Source organism: Vulpes lagopus, chromosome 22 (genome assembly GCF_018345385.1).
Source record: "Vulpes lagopus strain Blue_001 chromosome 22, ASM1834538v1, whole genome shotgun sequence".
NCBI lineage: Eukaryota > Metazoa > Chordata > Mammalia > Carnivora > Canidae > Vulpes > Vulpes lagopus.
The window spans coordinates 2,190,833-2,209,393 of record NC_054845.1 but is presented as its reverse complement, the minus strand read 5'-3'; the positions used below and the strand labels follow the sequence as shown (position 1 = coordinate 2,209,393).

General features: G+C 41.1%; 1 long non-coding RNA gene across 1 annotated transcript; it reads left to right on the top strand.

Annotated features, from left to right (window-relative positions):
- Positions 1 to 866: 866 nt before the first annotated feature.
- Positions 867 to 16,625, top strand: LOC121480592. The gene is made up of 3 exons (XR_005985020.1): positions 867 to 3,638; positions 6,549 to 12,758; positions 13,162 to 16,625. It is a non-coding gene; the product is annotated as an uncharacterized LOC121480592 (long non-coding RNA).
- Positions 16,626 to 18,561: the final 1,936 nt, after the last annotated feature.

The following is an 18,561-nucleotide window of genomic DNA, read 5'->3' as shown; positions in this document are numbered from 1 at the left end:
TTTCCTAGGATGAGGCAAGGATGAGCAAATTTAAAAAACACAATGAAAATCCATGAGAAGTGTTGACTTTCCTCAGGTACAGTAGCTTAACATCCAACTTCAAAAGCACATGTTATCCTCACCATAAGGGTAGGGTTGCTTTTTTTTTTTTTTTTAATAAATAGAACTTCCTAAATTTCTTTAATTAAAAGTATAATTACGCAGAGGAAACAAATGGCCCCTAAACCTAGTGGCCAGATAATCCCTGATGTAATTGTTCATTTTCTTAAAAATATTACAGAAAACTAATAGTTTTCTGTCACCGTGTAATAAATGACCACAAACTTGGCAGCATTAAACAGCACCCACTTATTAGCTCACAGTTCTGTTGGTGAGAAACCCAGCATGATGTGGCTCGGCGCTATACTCCGTATGTCCAAGGCTGAAATCAAGGTATTGGCCGGACAGAGTCCTTGTCCGGAGGCTCTGGGGAAAATCTGCATGCAACCTCATCCTCCTTAGCAGAACTCAGGTCCCTGCAGTTGTAGGGCGGAGGTCCCCATCTCCTGGCTGGCTATGGTCAGGGACCGCTCTCAGCATCTAGAAATTGCTTGCATCCCTTACCGCGTGGTCCCCTCCATCTTCACGCCACCAACGATACATGCAATCTTTCGTGTTCTTTAAAATCTCTGATTTCTTCTTCTTTTTGTTTTTCTTTTCACCCCCCCCTTTCTTTCTCCTTCTTACAGCCAAGAACTCTGTCTTTTTTTTTTTTTTTTTTTTTTGAGGACTCTGTATTGAAAGGGCTTCTGTGATTAGGTCAAGACCACATGGATAATCTCTCTTCAAGTAAATGGCACCATGTGACATAAATAAAATCACAAGAGTAAAAATCTGTCGTGTTCTCAGATCTGAAGATTACGCAAGGCACGTAATCCAGGGAAGTGGGAGATCTTCGTCTATCTTAGACTTTTGCCTCCACGTAATGAAACGTGGTAGGGAAATTCAGATGACGCGAAGAGGTCCGTGTTAAATGGAAATTGGAGCTGTCCCTTTCCCACTTCTTCCAACATCATATTCCAGTGGTAACCATGGCCAACAGTTTTCCTACATATCCTTCTAGAAAAAAATATAAAGGATATATATGCATCTCTATATTTTCTCTGTATATTTAAATATCCAGGATCTTCTTGCACCCAGCTGTTCTCATATACTCTCATGGCACTCCTTCCTTAACAGCAAATGTGGATCTATGCTATTCTTTTTCACAGCTACATGAGAGCAGATTTTTATTTCTTTAATAATTACATAAGAATAAGCAAGGGATCAGCAATGAATCATTCCTAAGACAAAGACAGATTATTTATTATCCCAAAGATTTTTAAACTGTAGAGACAATTTTCATAAGACCCATTGTTCTTTCTTAGAGCAGATGGATTCTCCTAGAGTCCCTATTTTGGAAGAGAGTCAACTAATTTCTCTCCAAAGTAAATTTAAATAATCACTTCTGGAGGAAGTGATCTATTTAGACACAAAAGGATTTTAACAGAACTTCCTCACATGTAAAGGAAAGGTCCAAAAAAAGAAGAACAAGGATGAGGAGGAAAAGGGAGGGGGTAGGGAAGTGGGGATGGGGGAGGGGAGGAGGAGAAAGATGATTAGAAGGAAGAAAATAGAAAAGCAGAATTAACCAGTTGAAATTAAAGGGAAGTCAGGAATTCATCTACGCTTCAGGACAGGAATAAAGTTCCAACCTCTGACCATTATCCCATCTTTTTTCCATAGCAACACCAAAGAAATAAAAAGAATTTTATTTCTTATTTTTCCACAAAAGATGCATTTCTTTCTAATTATTGTCATTCTAAAGTTCTTAAACTACAATGTTTGATCTATGGCTCTGGAATACCAATTTTTCATATCTGTTTTTTCTTAGTACAAAAAGACAAAGAAAAAAAAAAAAAAAAAAGAAAAAAAAAAAAAAGAGAAAAAAAAAAAAAAAAAAAAAAAGACAAAGAGACTTCCACTACCTTTCATCGTTCTTTGAATGGGACTAGATATTAAAAAAATAGATTTACATTACTAGTCATAACTTGCAACTCTTGAAGCTCCCACAAAACTCATATATTACATTTTTTTCTACAGTAGTGACAGGTTGCTCTGCTTTCATCAATTTAAATGAAAACGCAGTAAGCAATAATAATGGTCCCAATCTCCATGAGTATTTTCTCTTTGTGAGGAGTCCATGAGCTGAAAGTTCCTCTTTAGAGCTTGGACCACTGCTCTGAAATGGAGATGGACTACAAACGTAACGTGAACACTCATGAATTTGTAGTAATACTTGAAGCATGTGTGATTTGCTCTTCAAGTCAGAATTCCTCATCTCCACTGGAGAGAGATACCCTAAAAGCACGTCACCAGAGGTAGCCTACTGGGACATGGAGGAGGGCACTTTCATGGTATCTTAGCAGCAATTTAACAATAAGCCCCATGATTGTATAAGGCAAATGCTAGTGAGACAAATTATAACAGAGAAGCTATGAAGAATTCCCATACTGCCAGTAGACCCAGGCAAGCAGGGCCCCTGTCCTTGGCTGCTCCTCAGGGAGCCTCATCCCTTAAAGTACCGTCTAATGGACTTTCTAAGTTCTCCTCTGGTGCCTGGGACCAGCCAGGGCAGGTGTCATCAGACAGGAAGACTCAGATCAGACCAGGACCCTTGTGGGCCCCCGTCTCCATTTCTCCTTTTCAGAGTACCAAACCTCTGTCCCATACAAGCAGTAGACCAGGTACCCCAAAAACCTTCAGAAGGGAAACACCACTGCTCAGCAGAATGTTTCTTTTATGAAGGTATGACTCTGGATGAGATCGGGCCCTCTGGAATAGTACTGACATACAAATTCGAGGAAACTCATATTTATGAGGGACACGGGACAAGGTCAGGGCTCTGGGATACTGGTGATACCACCAACCCCTAGGCTTGGGGCACCCGTGTGTGCTGGTACAAGGGTTCTGCAAACAGAGATGCCACCTCCAGTCTGTAGCACCAAGAAAGCAAGATGGTAGCAGGTGTCCTTACCCAGGGCTGTCATTCCACTTCTTCCTCAGGTTCCATATCACATGTCACACTGTTTTCCCACAGTGGCCTCAGTCATCTCCTCCAAAAGCCTTGGAGAACTTCATTCCTCTATGTCCAGTGATTCTTCTGATCCATGTCCTCTCTTGCCTTACATCATGTGTTGATGTTTGTTCCCTGCCAGGCTGGTCTTAAACCATGCTAAATGAAGGATGGACATTTCTTGTTCAAATGGGACCACTCCTCTTGTCCCCGTGGGTCTGATTTATCTTCTCCATGAGTTGGAAGTGATAGAAGGCAGGGACTGAGCCAGCATTTAAAGAGATCACACTCTAGGAAAGCTGTGATCACCTCCTAAAGAGTTCAAGAGAAGATGTAGCTGGAAGATATATCATTCTATAAATTTCTAAGTGAAATTTTGAACACTAAATTTGGCATAACCAAAACCAATTTATCATTCACAGTTTCCTGCATATACCATACAAGACTTGCATTTGTGGTCATTATCGACGAAGCACAGTAACAACCTTTGAGACAGGTGGAGGAAATCGGTGTTCATACCATGATGGATGATGCAGAATCATGGGTAATGATGTAACCAGCATTAAATAAATGGTCTTAGAAACTAGAGAGGCAAGAAGATCTATATCATTTCAATTCATACAAGATCTGAAGAGTCACGGCGTTGTAAATAACAGCGTTGCTACCTTTTTCTCCAATGATGGGACACATGAAATTAAACAGGAACCATTCATTTGACAATAAAAAACAAGAAGATAAAAAAAAAAAAAAAAAAAACAAGAATATACAGCACATAGCTACTAGCTACTATGGAGAGTATTTACATGCAATGATCAAATAGTAAACAAACATGTAAATAGCACCACTTTATTCATTATTCTGAAGATTTACTGAAAATTACCGTAACTTACGTAGGCCCATGAGTTTTACAACATTTTTTTAAATCAAGTTATTATATAGATGGAGACTGCAAAAAAGATTTGCCTGGGACTCTATATTCTAGGGATGGCCTTGAGTAAAACTCCTGAGAAAGGGTAGGAAGTGATTTACCAACACACAATTTCATCTTTTCTCAGCACGGATACAGTAGGTTTCACATTACATGGTTTGGGAATCTACATGTCTTAATTTAGAAAACATTTTGTATACACAATGAGACAATTATCATTATGCATTGCAAAGACTTGGGGACTTCTGTAATGTTGTTGTTGTTGTTGTTGTTGTTGTTGTTTGTAGCTCTAGGTTTTTGTATTTTCCCTGCTTGAAGATAATTCTCAATTACTCAGTTTTGGCTTATTGATTTAGTAATCTAACTGCATAAAATAAATGCTTTATTTCTAGATTGTCTGACCTCCAACCTTGAGTATTTTTAGATGGCCTTACTATGTATTAGTTGGTAGAAACTCAGACAATGTAAATTAATTTTTATGCTAGCCTTAAACATTTTAATAATGGAAGAAAATTTACTCTAACAATCAGATAAATGCATGCTAACATATTGAATTATTTCTGAAATATCAATCACTTGGATTATCTTTGCTTTTCATATGAACATTTATAATTAATGTTTAGCCATTTTAAGACCCATTATATCAATGGTATGTGTTTCCATACATCACTCATATTTGTACCTACAAAAATATTACATATTCACAGGTGATTAACAGGTCATCTGGTCCAACAACTATTTGGCCAAACTACTAAAAGAGGTTTATAGTGGAAGCTCTAGGTCATGGTTTATTTCTAGAAATAGGCAAGAAAAAATTAGGGAAAGAAAATCAAAGGAAAACATTAGATTGTAAACCAATATATTAAATCAACTCCGACATGATATAATCATTCTATAAGCATGTGTCCTTTCTCTTACCCACTAATATTTTACCCTGCCAGATTCTGACTTAGAAAAATGCTAGTAGAAATGCTTGAGCTAATGAAAGTCAACATTTTATTCTCCTGGGCTTTTAAAATTTCAAATTCTATTGAATTTCCTTTCAGTGAAACTTACAAATACAAAAAAGACTAAAACGTTCTAAGAACACAGCATGTAAAAGTGTAAAATTTGAAGTTCATTTTTATATTCCAAATTTTTGTCTAATATAAAATTTAAAGACAAACATTGTATCTGTGCCACCATTCTTGTTTTCAAAAACTTAACAGATTTTTCATTTAGATAGAGAGGGTTATAAAATGCATGAGGGCCACAGAGAAAATAGAAGGGCATAATTCAGATTTTCTGAAATAATTCTTTTTCTTTTGACTTACCAAGCCTTGCCTCCCTCCTTCGTATCAGACAGGATACGAAGTATCTAACTTTTAAAGATCTATTTAGCCATTTCAAATGGCATGATAACCAGATGGTGAGTGAGGAATGGATTTTGAATAAGGACATGACTAACTACAATAATTACATCTACTTTCTTAGTAATGAACAGAAAGTTCCAAGCTCTTTTGTTTGGAAATTCAACAACAACAAAATGCGTTTATATTATCTTAAAAAACAGTGGCGTTTCTGGAATGGAATCCCTGGGAAATAGCCTTAAAATGTGAAAGTCTGTGATCTTCACAAATAAACTATAAGTTGTACTGTATTTAAAAAATTACCTGAGAAGCACCTGAGTGGCTCAGACAGTTAAGTGTCTGGCTCAGGTCATGATCTCAGGGTCATGAGATTGAGCCCTTCGTGGGGCTCCATCCTGTGTGGCATCTGCTTAAGATTCTCTCTCTCCCTTTCCCTCTGCCCCTCCCCAGCCCCCCCCCCCCTTTGCTCTCAGGTGCGTGCACTCTCTCTCTATCTCAAAAACAATTTACCTGACTTTCAGTACTGACCTTCAAGTAGATGCACCCCTAAGTTTAAATGCTGTTTAACAACTTTACATCCTCAAAATCTAGCAAAAATCACCTGTGAATATGAAGAAATTGAAACAAGGTGATGGCTATAGAAAATGGCAGGGGTGCCTGGGTGGCTCAGTTAAGTGGCCGACTCTTGGTTTCGGCTCAGGTCATGGTCTCAGGATCCTAGGATCGAGACCCGAGTGAGGCTCCTGCTCAGCAGGGAATTGGCCTCAGGATTCTCTCCCTCTGCTCCTCCCCTTGCTCTCTCTCCCTCTTAGTTAATTAATTAATTAATTAATTAATTAAAAAAGAAAATAGCAAGTGCTTGCTTTAAAAGAATGTTTTAGATTCAATTAGAAGATATTGATTATAAACAAGCAGTAACATGGTAGAAACAAAGATGTAATTTCTTTAGACCAAAATATTGTATTGAGAATCAGTAATATTCAGTTTGGTACATCAGTCAGCATTTTTAGACATTATATTTGGTTCAAAGCCCAGTTTTGATGTCTGTGAAGATTTAAGACTTCCACTGTGGAATCATGTATCTTTGCCCCACCCAACAGAAATAATTCCTTTAAAATATTTCTGTTCCCTGTGCCTTTTTTCACCACCTTTACATACTTTCTGTTTTTCTAAGCAGCAGGGTCAACCTGACATTTCCTGGAGGACTGAGCCTGTCAGCTAGAATCACTGTTGTTCCAGTTGCTGAATCAGCCCACCCTCGGACCACTGGCTGGTAGCAATTACAAGGAGACCTTCAAATTTTGCAATTTTTGGTGTGGATTAGAATGGGCTCTAGGCCAATTTCTTTAAAACCAGTACAGATTTTCAGACACATACACAATCACATTCCTAATGCAGAGGGCCCTGAAAATCCATTTCAGACATGGATGGACTACTTGATTCCAAGTGAAAATCTTTTCTTGTGTCACCCAGATGACAACCACATACTAAGGCCATGATGTTTATTCCTATTGTGGCAGGACATGGTTCTAACTTGAAAAGCCAAGCTTTCAGAAGGAGCGCTATAAATAGAGTTAATATTAGATGAACCCACCAAAATAGAAAGACGGGAGTAGGAGTAAGTCATTGAGTTCGAATTCCCAACCTTTGTGGCTTTGATGCTGTGCCAACCATGCTTCTTTCGTGTAAGCTAATGGACAAAGGTTGCACAGGGAATGGAGCCAAACTGAGGGAACCTTCCTTCTGCTGCTACAAAGGTTTATTAAAGATCAATGGAACAGACTTCAACAACCCGGAGACAACAGTTTGTTTTCAGAGGAATTCTGGTTAATAATGGCACTGTACCTGTTAATTCATCATGACGAAATAAATTAAAATATATGGACAAACTGTTGTCCGTCTGGACACCGGAGAACCAAAGACTCAGACAGTGCATGTTTATTGAAGGGGTGATCTTCAGAGATGGCTCTTCAGGGGAGGGTATGACAAGCAGGAGAGGGAAGATGAGGGGGCTGAGCAAGGGGAGGTCCCACCTACAGGCTAGTCTTGAGCTGGTTCAGGGGATCATGCCACAAAAATGGATTCTGACCCTCTCCTTTGAGGCAAAGGGCCCAGCCATTTGTAGCCCGTAGCCATCAATTATTGGCTGCTCCTGCTGGAAGATCATAACCTCTAGGGGGGCTGCCGACAGCAAGTTTCAGGATGTGGGAGTGACAGCTATGGATCATTAGCAGCCGAAAATCACAACAGTTGGAGAAACGTGCAAGGGCCCGGTAAAGGAATCTGGGCAGGGGCACCACAGCATCTACTATACTCCCTCATTTCAATTCACTCCAAAATCAGAAAGACGCCCGGGACTCTGGCAAATTGTAGTCAGACGGGAAAGGGTGACCTCTGGTATCAACAGGTGAAGTCATTGGGAGGGAATGGCTGGCAATCTTACCCAGTTGCCTTTAATCGTATTATACCCTATGACTTGTGCTTCCTTTGCTTGTTAACAATCTACAGCCTCTGACATAATGTATCCTTAACCTATTTTGGGGCTCTTAATTCAGAATTATTCCTTCTTCCCGCATGAAAGAAAAGCTGCCAGTTTTGAGAATATCCATTAAGTTAAGGGCAGAAGGCAAAATGTTAACATTCAACTCAAAGGAAAAGCAGTGAGACTATAAATCACAAAGCACAACTCCTTTTTTAAATGAAAAAAATGGAGCTTTCCATTGAGAGATTTGGGGGGAGTAGAAAAAAGTCATTTCCTTAGCTCGGGTGTAAGTTTTAATTGCATTCCATGAGTCCTGTCACATGGACATCCTTCACCGGTAAGAAATGAACACTTCTGCCGTGGTTGGTGACTGGTCTCATTTTTCAATAATGGGCATTAGAAATTCCAAACCTGCTGTGAGTCATTTTACCTTCTTTCCTCCAGACATTGTGCTGGAGATGGAGTGATTTGCATTTTCATTGTTGGTCTGTGGTGTTCTGAAACAGTCAAAACAAATCTAAGTCTTTATTATCCAACAAGTAGATAGGAAATATGAATCCAAAGGCTAGATGGCGATAAATTTGGGAGTCTTTACCCAGATGGGCTTATGAAACCATGAAAAACTCAAACATATTATTTTGTACGTCCAACTCTTCTCCACTCCGTTTTGAGGTCATTAATTTCATCTGGATGTCTGGAGAACAGCTGGCTTTATATTTGAGTTCATTATAAAAACAAAGAAAGAAAGAAGAGATTTGCCTATCTCTACAGAAAAGTCCATCTCATTCTCTTCTGGCCTCACCCATAAGAGAAGCCATTAAATATAATGGTTTCAAAATCTCTAGAAATGCCAGTTTGGCCACAAGAGGCTTTGTTAAAAGGGCACATGGGAATCGACGGGGACGGGCATCATTGTAATAATCCACCCAGGATGGTTTGATTGCTGTAACTCTGAGTCCAGATATTTGTCCTGGATTCCGCAGCCAGCCAAGTCAGTGGGATATTTTTTTCTGAAGCAAACAAATCTCCCTGTTTCCTACTGATCCAACCTAATTCTAGCCACCCAGCCTACACATTATATATTTCCTATTTTGAGAAAAACATTCCTGGAACAAGGAGTGGGCAGTGGACTCGATTCTATTTTCCACTGAATTAAGACACCTTACAGATAAGGAAAGTCACATTTTCTGTGACAGGGAAGAGGCAGGCTACTTGCTGCGGTGGAGAAAAGAAAAAAAAGAAGAAAGAAAGAAAGAAAGAAAAAGAAAGAAAGAAGGAAAGAAAGAAAGAAAGAAAGAAAGAAAGAAAGAAAGAAAGAAAGAAAGAAAGAAAGAAATCACAAACTCAGAACCAGAGGGTAAGAGGAAAGTGGCAGATTGACTTCCGGTTGCTGGACGGCCGTAAGCCATCGCAAGGCTCCCCTCCGTCCTCATCCATAAAGAAAGGCTTCCCAAGAGCAGAGCAGAGCTCCAGCTTTACAAGGGCTTCTAACCCTGGCCTCATACAGTCAAGGCCAGACCTTCACATCATAATTAGCTTTCACTGACCCTTCTCCAAACATCTTTTAGCCTGAAAGCGACAAAAGCTGTCAGTCAACGTGACCAAGTCATGGCTATTTTCATCAGGGCTCAGTGGCCATTCTTGTGGCCACCACTGAGCCCCGACCTTCTCCAGAGGGGGAGTATCGAGGATCAGTAGAGTTTTGTTCATCGTCAGATTGAGTTGCTAGGTCATGTCTGGGGATTAGACTCCTGACTCGAAGAGTAAATGACAGCTTTTGATTTTATTATTGGAGCAAGAGAGTAAGACTTTATTTTTAAAATTTGTTATTTAGTTGGGGAGGATCAGTGACTAGAGTTATGAAATGTATTCCTAAAGTAAGTAAGAAGGAGAGGAATATGGAGAAGAAGAAGAAAAGGAATAGAAACTTCTCATTAAAATTTTGCAAAGTTTACAAGGAAACTAAGATTAGACCAGTTTTCTGAATTAGCACTAACACGAATTTACCTCTCTAATGAGCCAGAGCTCAGTCTCACAACTGAGAATTTTACCCTCTTCAGAAATTCAGCTGAGGAAAAATGCAAGTTAGGTGGACTGAAGTGCTAAAGCCAAAGGAACAGCCTCTTTGCTAATAGAATTAACTGACATTTATTTCATGTTTAATGATGTCAGGCACTATTAAGAGTTCAATGCTAGTATGAAACGGTATCACTTCCAGAACACAAGCTAGTCAATGGAATTAGAGCCCAGCTGGAACATTTACTAGCTGTGTACCCCCAGAAAATACATTCTTGGTTTTTCTCCATGTTTTTTTTTTCTTTTTCATTTGTAAGATGAGTGTTGGAAATAATTCCCATCTCACAGGTTGTCATAAGGGTAAAGAAATTAGGACACGTGAACCATTCAGCAGAGAATCTGATACATGGAAAGAGTTTAAAGAAGTATTGCCTATTACTAGCTATCACTATGATCTAACTAAAGATGAAAAAGTGGAAGTCTAAAGGTTAAGTAGCTTTCTCAAGGTCATACAGATAAAAATGAACAAAACCCAGATTTGAATTCGGGTGCTCTATCTCCAAAGTTCATGTGCTTGCAAGGTAAACCTTAATGCCTCCCTGACAAGCATGTTCCCCAAGACCTAGTATGATTTGAATCCAGCCCTTTCTGACAGGGCAGGAGCCGCACAGCAACGAGGTAGTGATGGGGTTTTTAGCCAACAGCTTGTGGCAGATCATGAGTCTAGGTGTGGAACCATTAGTCACTACAAAGGCTGGTACCGCACATTTGAAAGCAGGGTTAATTCCTCCAAGGAGGGAGGGGTCAACACAGGAAACATTGTTGGCCTCTCTCCTGAAATTCAAGCCTCATCATGAAATTTAAAAACAACTCATGAATTAATAGCTTTAGTGAGGGCATAATATTTCACCTAAAGCAAATAGAAATTACCTTTTGTGGTAGAAAGGTACACAAGCTCCCAACTAATACATGCATTTTATATTCACGCTGCGTTAGCTACTTTGTCATATGGTATCTCACTCAATCTCTGCCACAACTTCATGAATTAGAAATTTTTAGCTTTGTTTTATGGATGAGAAAATAGAGAAGTTAAATGACAAGGTCACGAAAGGGCAGAGCTAGAATTTAAAACCATGTCTCAAAAACCTAGTGTTTTAACCATGAAACAGACACTGGCTTATTGCTCGTGCTGTGATGCTCTGTTTATGTATAAAATTTGCAAGGTTGGGGCTCAGGCAGTTGAGAGTCTGGCTCTCAGTTTCAACTGGGGTTGTGATGTCAGGTCTTGGGATCACCCCACATTGGGCTCCCTGCTCAGCGAGGAGTCTGCTTCCCCTCTCTCACCCTCTGCTTCTCTCCATGCTCATGCCTATGCATACTCTCTCTCCTCGAAAATGAATAAATAAATCTTTTAAAAAATTGCAGCGGCCTCTCCTTACACAATAGTATTGCCTTTGCGTGGCTTGTCACGCAGCCAACAGGCTTACCTAAGTGTTCCTTTTCCTTCTAACTATCCCCTTGTAAAGCCCTTTAGGATTTTAAAAGATCTGTTCTTCTTATATTAAATAGAGCTAAGGAGGGCATTACTCTACCCACTCCACTGATTGAAATACTGAGACTTGTAAAGAGTAACTCTCTCCAATCAGAAAGTTTTTAAGTGACGCCATAGGCCTCATCCTCTAGGCTTTTCACTATGCCTGATTCCCTACTTTGGGCAACACTATCTCAAATAGGCTATTAAAGCATCTAAAAGTACAATCGTTTCTACAAATATAAATGATTTTTATCAAAGGCAAATACTTCAGATGTCTCTACAGCCATACTAAAGACATTTCCACAGAGATGGAGTTTGGAACATGTAAGTCTCCTAAGATTGATAGATCTTTGGGATCTAACTAAAGCTATTGACTGATATCTTTGGGCTCTGGTTCTCCTAGAACAGCCACAAATATCATGTGGTTTACAGGCTCAAGACAGCTTAATGACCAAAAGTGCCTGCAAGCTGTTGCCCAGAGCCCATGAGGCATAAAAGAATGGCGGTGGTTGTAGGAGGTGTGGTAATTGAGACACTGCCAGCTTTTTTTTCTTTTTTGTTTCCTGACGATGAAGGATGAAGAGATTAAAGCAAAAGCAAAAAACAAAAAAAAAACAAAAACAAAAAAAAACAAACAAAAAAAACAAAGAAAGGAAAAGAAAAATCAAACAACCAATGTCTGCCACACAGCACCCAACAGCAACCACCTTAGCACTGAGCCAGTTGTATTTACATCAGCCTTAGCTTCGAATTGAACATTCAAGATTCAAAAAACAGCATGTTTGATTTTTCCCTTCCTTCCCACTACAGGATCAAGAGAGGGGAAAGATAAGCTTGCAGAAAGAAAAAGAAAAAAAAGCTTTGATTCTCCACACATGTTTATTTATGCAGGAAGGAAGATGTCTTTGCTGCCTTCTCTAGATGGAAGAACGCTGCGTGCCAGTCGAGACCTCCTGTCTCATAATGGGCACTCAAGAAATGCTTATTGGATGAGGAGCCTGGGGCTCTCAAAATGATGGAGATGACATCAGTCCTATCCTGGAGGGACTTGCAATTGAAAACTTCTGACATTAACCCAGACAAAAATGGACAGGCAATCCAGATAATGCACCGAGAACTTGGAGCAATCAAATAAATATGCAGCTTGCTTTTTTTTTTTAAATCATTTTTTACATCGCTCATGTTACAGTCACATACTGCCCAATTCCCAACCACCCTATGAGCAACCTCACTTCACAGCCTATTAAAAGGAAGTCACAATCCATTTCGAACCCCGGCCTTCAGGAATGTAAATATGAAGTCATTTTGGACTGGAGAGGAGCAGAATGTTTTCAAAGAACCATTAGGAGGCATTTGTGAGTGGATCTTGCATGAGATTTTCCTTTAGATTCTTTCAAAAGGGAAGGATGATGGGCAGTTAAACTGGTTTCCACTTGGATATAAATTTGATTATTCTAAACAAAAATAAAAAAATAAATTTGATTATTCTGGCAAACTCAGAAGAGATCTAATGATCCTAATGGATTCTTAAACCGCCCTAAGTAGTTCTCTGCACTTGACTGTTTCTACAGTCACAACAGATTCAATCCTGTGTGTCTGGAACCAGGAGTCTGGTTGGGGGTGGGCAACACAACAGGCGATGCCTGACGATTGTGCTTCCTGGCATTCCCTGGGAGCTGTGGGATAGGGTGTTATACACCCTTTTGTGCCTTTATGGCCCTTTTTGTTAACTTTCTGTAATTTCTCATTCTTCCACAGCCTTCAGAGGATGCCTGCCCTTCAGTGGAAACCCCCCCGCACCATCACGGCCGATTGTTCTCTATGGTCTGAAACTCTTCTTGGGAACGTCTTCTGGGACCACTGCACAGAGCCCGCTTACGTCTCAGTGAAAAGCCCTAAAACATAAGGAGAGAAACGAGCTTGTAAATGCAGTCTGGAGAGGTCAGACTCAATATTTTGTTAAAGGTGGTCTCAGGAGTGGTATCTGTTTGTGAGGCAGACATGCACATCTCCACTAAGAATCAATAGTGAACCCATTTGTACTACGCTTGGTGTTCAAAGTGTTTCTATGCATTTATCCCACCTTCTGCACTTTCTCTATAAATAAATGCCGCTGGCTGTCTAGTTTCAAAATGCTTCAGCGTGTTGTGCTGTTGTCTCTGCCTGAGAGTGCAGCTGACAAGGCCGACGCCTCCTATCCCTCTTCTGCGCCCTGGTGGGGCCCTACCAACAGCACCTCCTTTCTCTGCCTTTCACCCCATGGTCTGTCTGCTGCCCTGAAGCCTTTGCTCAGAACAAGCCACCCCATTTCCGCGGGCCAACCCTCCAGGCCACGTCTGCTGATTTTGTTTCCCGGCCTTCCAAGGCTCCACAGACTAAGTGATGGGCCCCTCAGGGCCCGGGACATCATACCTCCTGCCTGACACCTGTGTGTCTGTCACGCTCTCAGCACAAGTCTTGGGATTGCCACCTCTGCCACCTCTATCGCTCTTCCTCACCTGTTCTAGCCAATGGGACGGCGGTATGGCCAGCAGAGCTGCAAAAGAGAAGGAAAGGAGCAACGTGGGAAGATCCTGGACAGACCTTTGTTAAATTCCAGGCGTGGCTATTTACCAGGCGCGCTAATCAGTCTCCGTAAGCCCGGCCTACCCGGAGTAAGTGTTCTAGAGACTGAAACGAGACCTGGAGAGGGCCTGGCTCCCATCAGCCGTGGCCTGAGATAACCATTGTTACTCCATCCTGGTGAAAATGGAGGCGTTCCAGGGGTAGGTATCACGTGAGCGAGGAAGCTAGAGTGACAAACATTCGGGAGACCCCAGATCCCTCGGCAGGGAGCTTGAACCCAGGCTCACTCTGGCCCTCCAACACGTGACAAACAGCCTGGCCTCTTTTACTGGCTTTTGGGATTTCTCCCCGTCCCCTAATGCACCCTGGGACAGAGTGCTAGCCGGTGCTGGAACGCAGGGACAGATCTATGACAGGATGCTGCTGATGGCACTCTTCGCCTGGGGCAAGATAGAACATGACCCCTTTCTCCTTCAAGTGTGACATCAATCACTGGTGTTCTCCAGCCCCGTAAAGAGGCTCTTCATTTCTTCTTGCCTTTACATTTCAGGAACAGATCCAGCCCTTGCCCAGTAAGCTCACCAGGAATTTACAGCACGGGCACATGAGCGGGCACCCAGGAGGCCCCCGGGAAGCACTAGATGCAAAGAAAGGAGGGACTTCGTGTGACACTTCACGTCCTAGCGAAAGAATTTCCTATGGAGCTGGAACTAGGGTGGCTCCCAAGTTCCCCTTTTACATTTCCACATGTTTGAACATGACTCAGTAAGATAATATTGGAACTCATGTAGCTCCCTCTCACTCCATAGGCAGTAGGTCCCTATCAATACTTGCAGGAATGATTGCACCTGAGTAAATGTCAAGACACTCACCTTTCAAACGGAGTTGGGGCCTTACTAGTTTGCCCTTAACCTATTTTTCTCGCACACCTACATCCTTGGCCATGCTGCAAAGCTCACAGCAACTTTTCCACATTTCATTCCTTAAAGTCACATTGTTTCCCATGTGCCTTTAAGGAATCATTCTTGATCTCAGCCATAAAATTGGAAAGCGGCATAACTGACAAGATGATCCCCGAAGGCAGCTGAAACATGGGGTAGATTGAAGCCGACAGTTAATTTGTAGCAGTAAAAAATAATGATATCACCATAAAACAAGTTTAAGATTAGACCGGGCTCAAACACTCTGCGCCCACAGAATATATGGATGGGTATTGTCAAGCTCAAATAACAAAGCAAAACAAACCCGAACCTCCCAGCCTCACCGAGCCCAATTTACTTGCTACTTGCTTTTTTTTGTCATGGTACGCTAACACCATCTGCTGGCTGCAGCCAATAAAATGCCTGGCATTCCCTAAGTCTTGGAATATTCTAGTGTGCGGATACTGTTGTTAATTAGTATGCATAAGAAAACATATTTTTTTAATCTAACAATATCGTTGGGATGGCACAAATAAACCAGATCTTCTGAGAACACCAAACAAACGGAGGAGCCCAGAAAGCTAGTTATTGCCAGAAGCATCCTGGTCCGCTCTGCCGAGAAGCTGCATCTGCTGAGTGCATAAGTCCTAGCACATTCCCTTTTTGTTCCAGAGCTTCCTTCTGACACGCATTCCCTTTCTGACTTCCTCCTCCCCAGCTGCCTTCTCCACCAGGCATCCTACACAGCCCTACAGTGATAGGCAAAGCAGCAGCTCTCAGCTAAAAACAGCCTCCTCCTGGAGATCCTGAAGGAAGAAAACCACTGCCACTCGTCTTCCCTAAGGAAGGCAGAGCTTCAGAGCTCCAGGGGGGTCCAGCAAGCCAGAAAGGACACGGGGTGGGGGGGAGGGCTCCCCAGGCCCTGAGAGCCGTATTTCAGCAGGGCTTCTGTAGGGCTGAACACCTCCTGTTCAACGCCTGCCTTCCTAACTTGGCACCAAGTTTGGAGGGAGAAAGAATAGAGCCCATGTAAGCAAATAAAATCTAGTGACCTCCACAACCTGCCCATTTTCTCTGACGTGTTCAGTCTTCCTATTCCAGACTCTTCGTTATTAACATCCCAGGGCGCTGACTTCCCAGCCATCCTGAGGATAAAGGAGGCTTTAGGAGATCGTCCTTGTGCATCATGACCAGTTTCTGGATTTTGTTTTTTAAGTTTGTCGATCTGAATTTAAAATTTTTACTCGGTGAGCATGCAGGAATTTTGTGTTGTAACCATGTATAAAAATCCTTGAACTTCTCATGGATCTAGAAGGTTTTTCTGGCACTCATATTTTTTTTATCATGAGAATGTAATAATTGTTCTCAGATAAAATAGCTGGTGTTGATTGAGCCATGATGTGACTGCCCCACACGTCGTTTGCCCTGGAGAGATGCCCACAGCCCCGTGCAGCAGCAACGAGGGACGCTCCAGCATCTCCGGACGGCCAGGCTCTCCCGGTTAGAAGGCCACAACGACCCACACGAGACTCAGGCCTTCAAAAGCCTTGAATTAATTTCCTCCCGAATATAATCCTCCTTGCATCTACCTAAACAATCACCTCACTCTCCTCAACATTCCAAGATGTGAATCAACGCAAAGGCATGCTACGTTTTCTTCCAGATGCTGCGATTTTTAAAAAGTGCCACTTAGAGGGTAGGTGGTTTCTATATAATAAAGTTAACCACTGAAAGCAATGCATCCTTGACAAAATTTTTCCTTTACGTGTTTTCCTTTTCTACAAATGTCCGGTGAATGTATTTTATTTAAAAGGTTCAACGCCATCAAAATAATTGAGGTTAAATTACCCTAAAATAAAATGACAACAATTTTTTTTCTTATCAAGTATCAAAGGATTTTTCACAAATCATAATACCCACGGTGATGATGGGACAGGAAAAGTTATTCTACACACTGTTGTCAGGAGTGCCATTTGGTACGACCCTTCCGGAGGGTAATTTGGCATTGCTTATCAAAAAGCCCTTTAAAAAAAGCATCCGTGTGCTGCGGTTCATACATTACAGCACTAGAAGTTAATCCTGAAAGAATAATCATTTCTGATGAATATAATAGCATGCAACCTCACAGCCTTGTTCATAATTTACAGGCAGCATCATGGCCTCGTTTATAATAAGGGAAGGCTTTAGTATTCAGACATGGTAGACTGTTGAAGGTCTTTTCCAACGATGTCCACGTCTTAATCCCCAGAACCTCTGAATATGTTACTGTACATGATAAAAAAGATTTTGCAGATATGACTAAGTTAAGGATCTTGAGGTCCTGGACTACCTGGATGAGCTCCATATAATCCTAAAGTACTTTATAAATGGGAGCCGACACTATAGAAGGTGATGGGGTAATGGGTGCAGGGGTTGGAATGATGGACTTTGAAAATACAGGAAGGGGCCATGAGCCAAGGAATGTGGCGATCTCTAGAAGCTGGAAAAGGCTAGGAAACGGACTCTCCTCCATAGCTTCCAAAAGGAACGTGGCTGAGCTGACACAACAATTTTAGGGTTTCTGATCTCTAATATTATAAGATTCAAAAAATTGCATCGTGTTAAGACACTACGTTTGTAGTAATTTGTTACAGCAGCAATAGAAAACTAACATACCAGATATCAAGCAATATCTAGAGAAATTAGTCAACTCAGGCCTTCAAAAGCCTTATACTTGAGGGTCTGAGTTATGAAAGAAGGGTTTTTTTTTTTTAAATCTTGTGTTTTTATTTTGATGGTAATCTAAAAAATGTCAATGTAAAGATATTCTGGACCATCTGGTAGACTGACTTAAAACTCACAGCTAAGCTATGATTTCAATGTCCAAGTTCGTGTTTGTTTTTATTGTCACGTCGGCATTGCCAAGCAAAGGCTAACTCCACAGAGTACTCTAAGAACAGAGATGATGCCGCAGCTCCCAGAGGAATGGTGGGAGGATCGAGTTATCACCTGGCCAACAGCTGTCACTATCACATTCACACCGTGAGGAGATGGATTTGGATCTAACAAGAGTAAGTTTGGTAGCAAAGAATCTTTGTTGAAACTTGTGTTGATACCGTATTTTGAGGTGTACCATTAAAGTGATTGACCTGTAATAATAATAGACCTCTCGTTTAAGATGAGTTTATTATCAGAAGGAAAAATAATAATGATTTTCAAGATGATTCAGATGATGGTCCATGAGGCTCAAAATCAAATGAACCATGCCAGGAAAAAAAATTTTTTAAACGTTTATCATCCTACTATGAAACATCAACTATCCCTTAAGATGGCTGTTGGCATTTTAATAATATTGACTTTGTATCTAAATTTAAATGTAAATTTGTGTTTGTTTGTTTTTTAAAGATTTATTTATTTATTCATGATAGACATAGAGAGAGGCAGAGACACGGGAAGAGGGAAAAGCAGGCTCCATGCCAGGAGCCCAACGCGGGACTTGATTCCAAGACTCCAGGATCGCGCCCTGGGCCAAAGGCAGGTGCCAAACAGCTGAGCCACCCAGGGATCCCCTGTGTTTGTTTTATAGTTGTAGACAAGTGAGGATCATGAAGCATTAGCCTTAATTTCATATTTCTACATAGAGGACTAATAACATAATAAAAATAATCTAAGTCAACCCTGAGAGTAACATGGG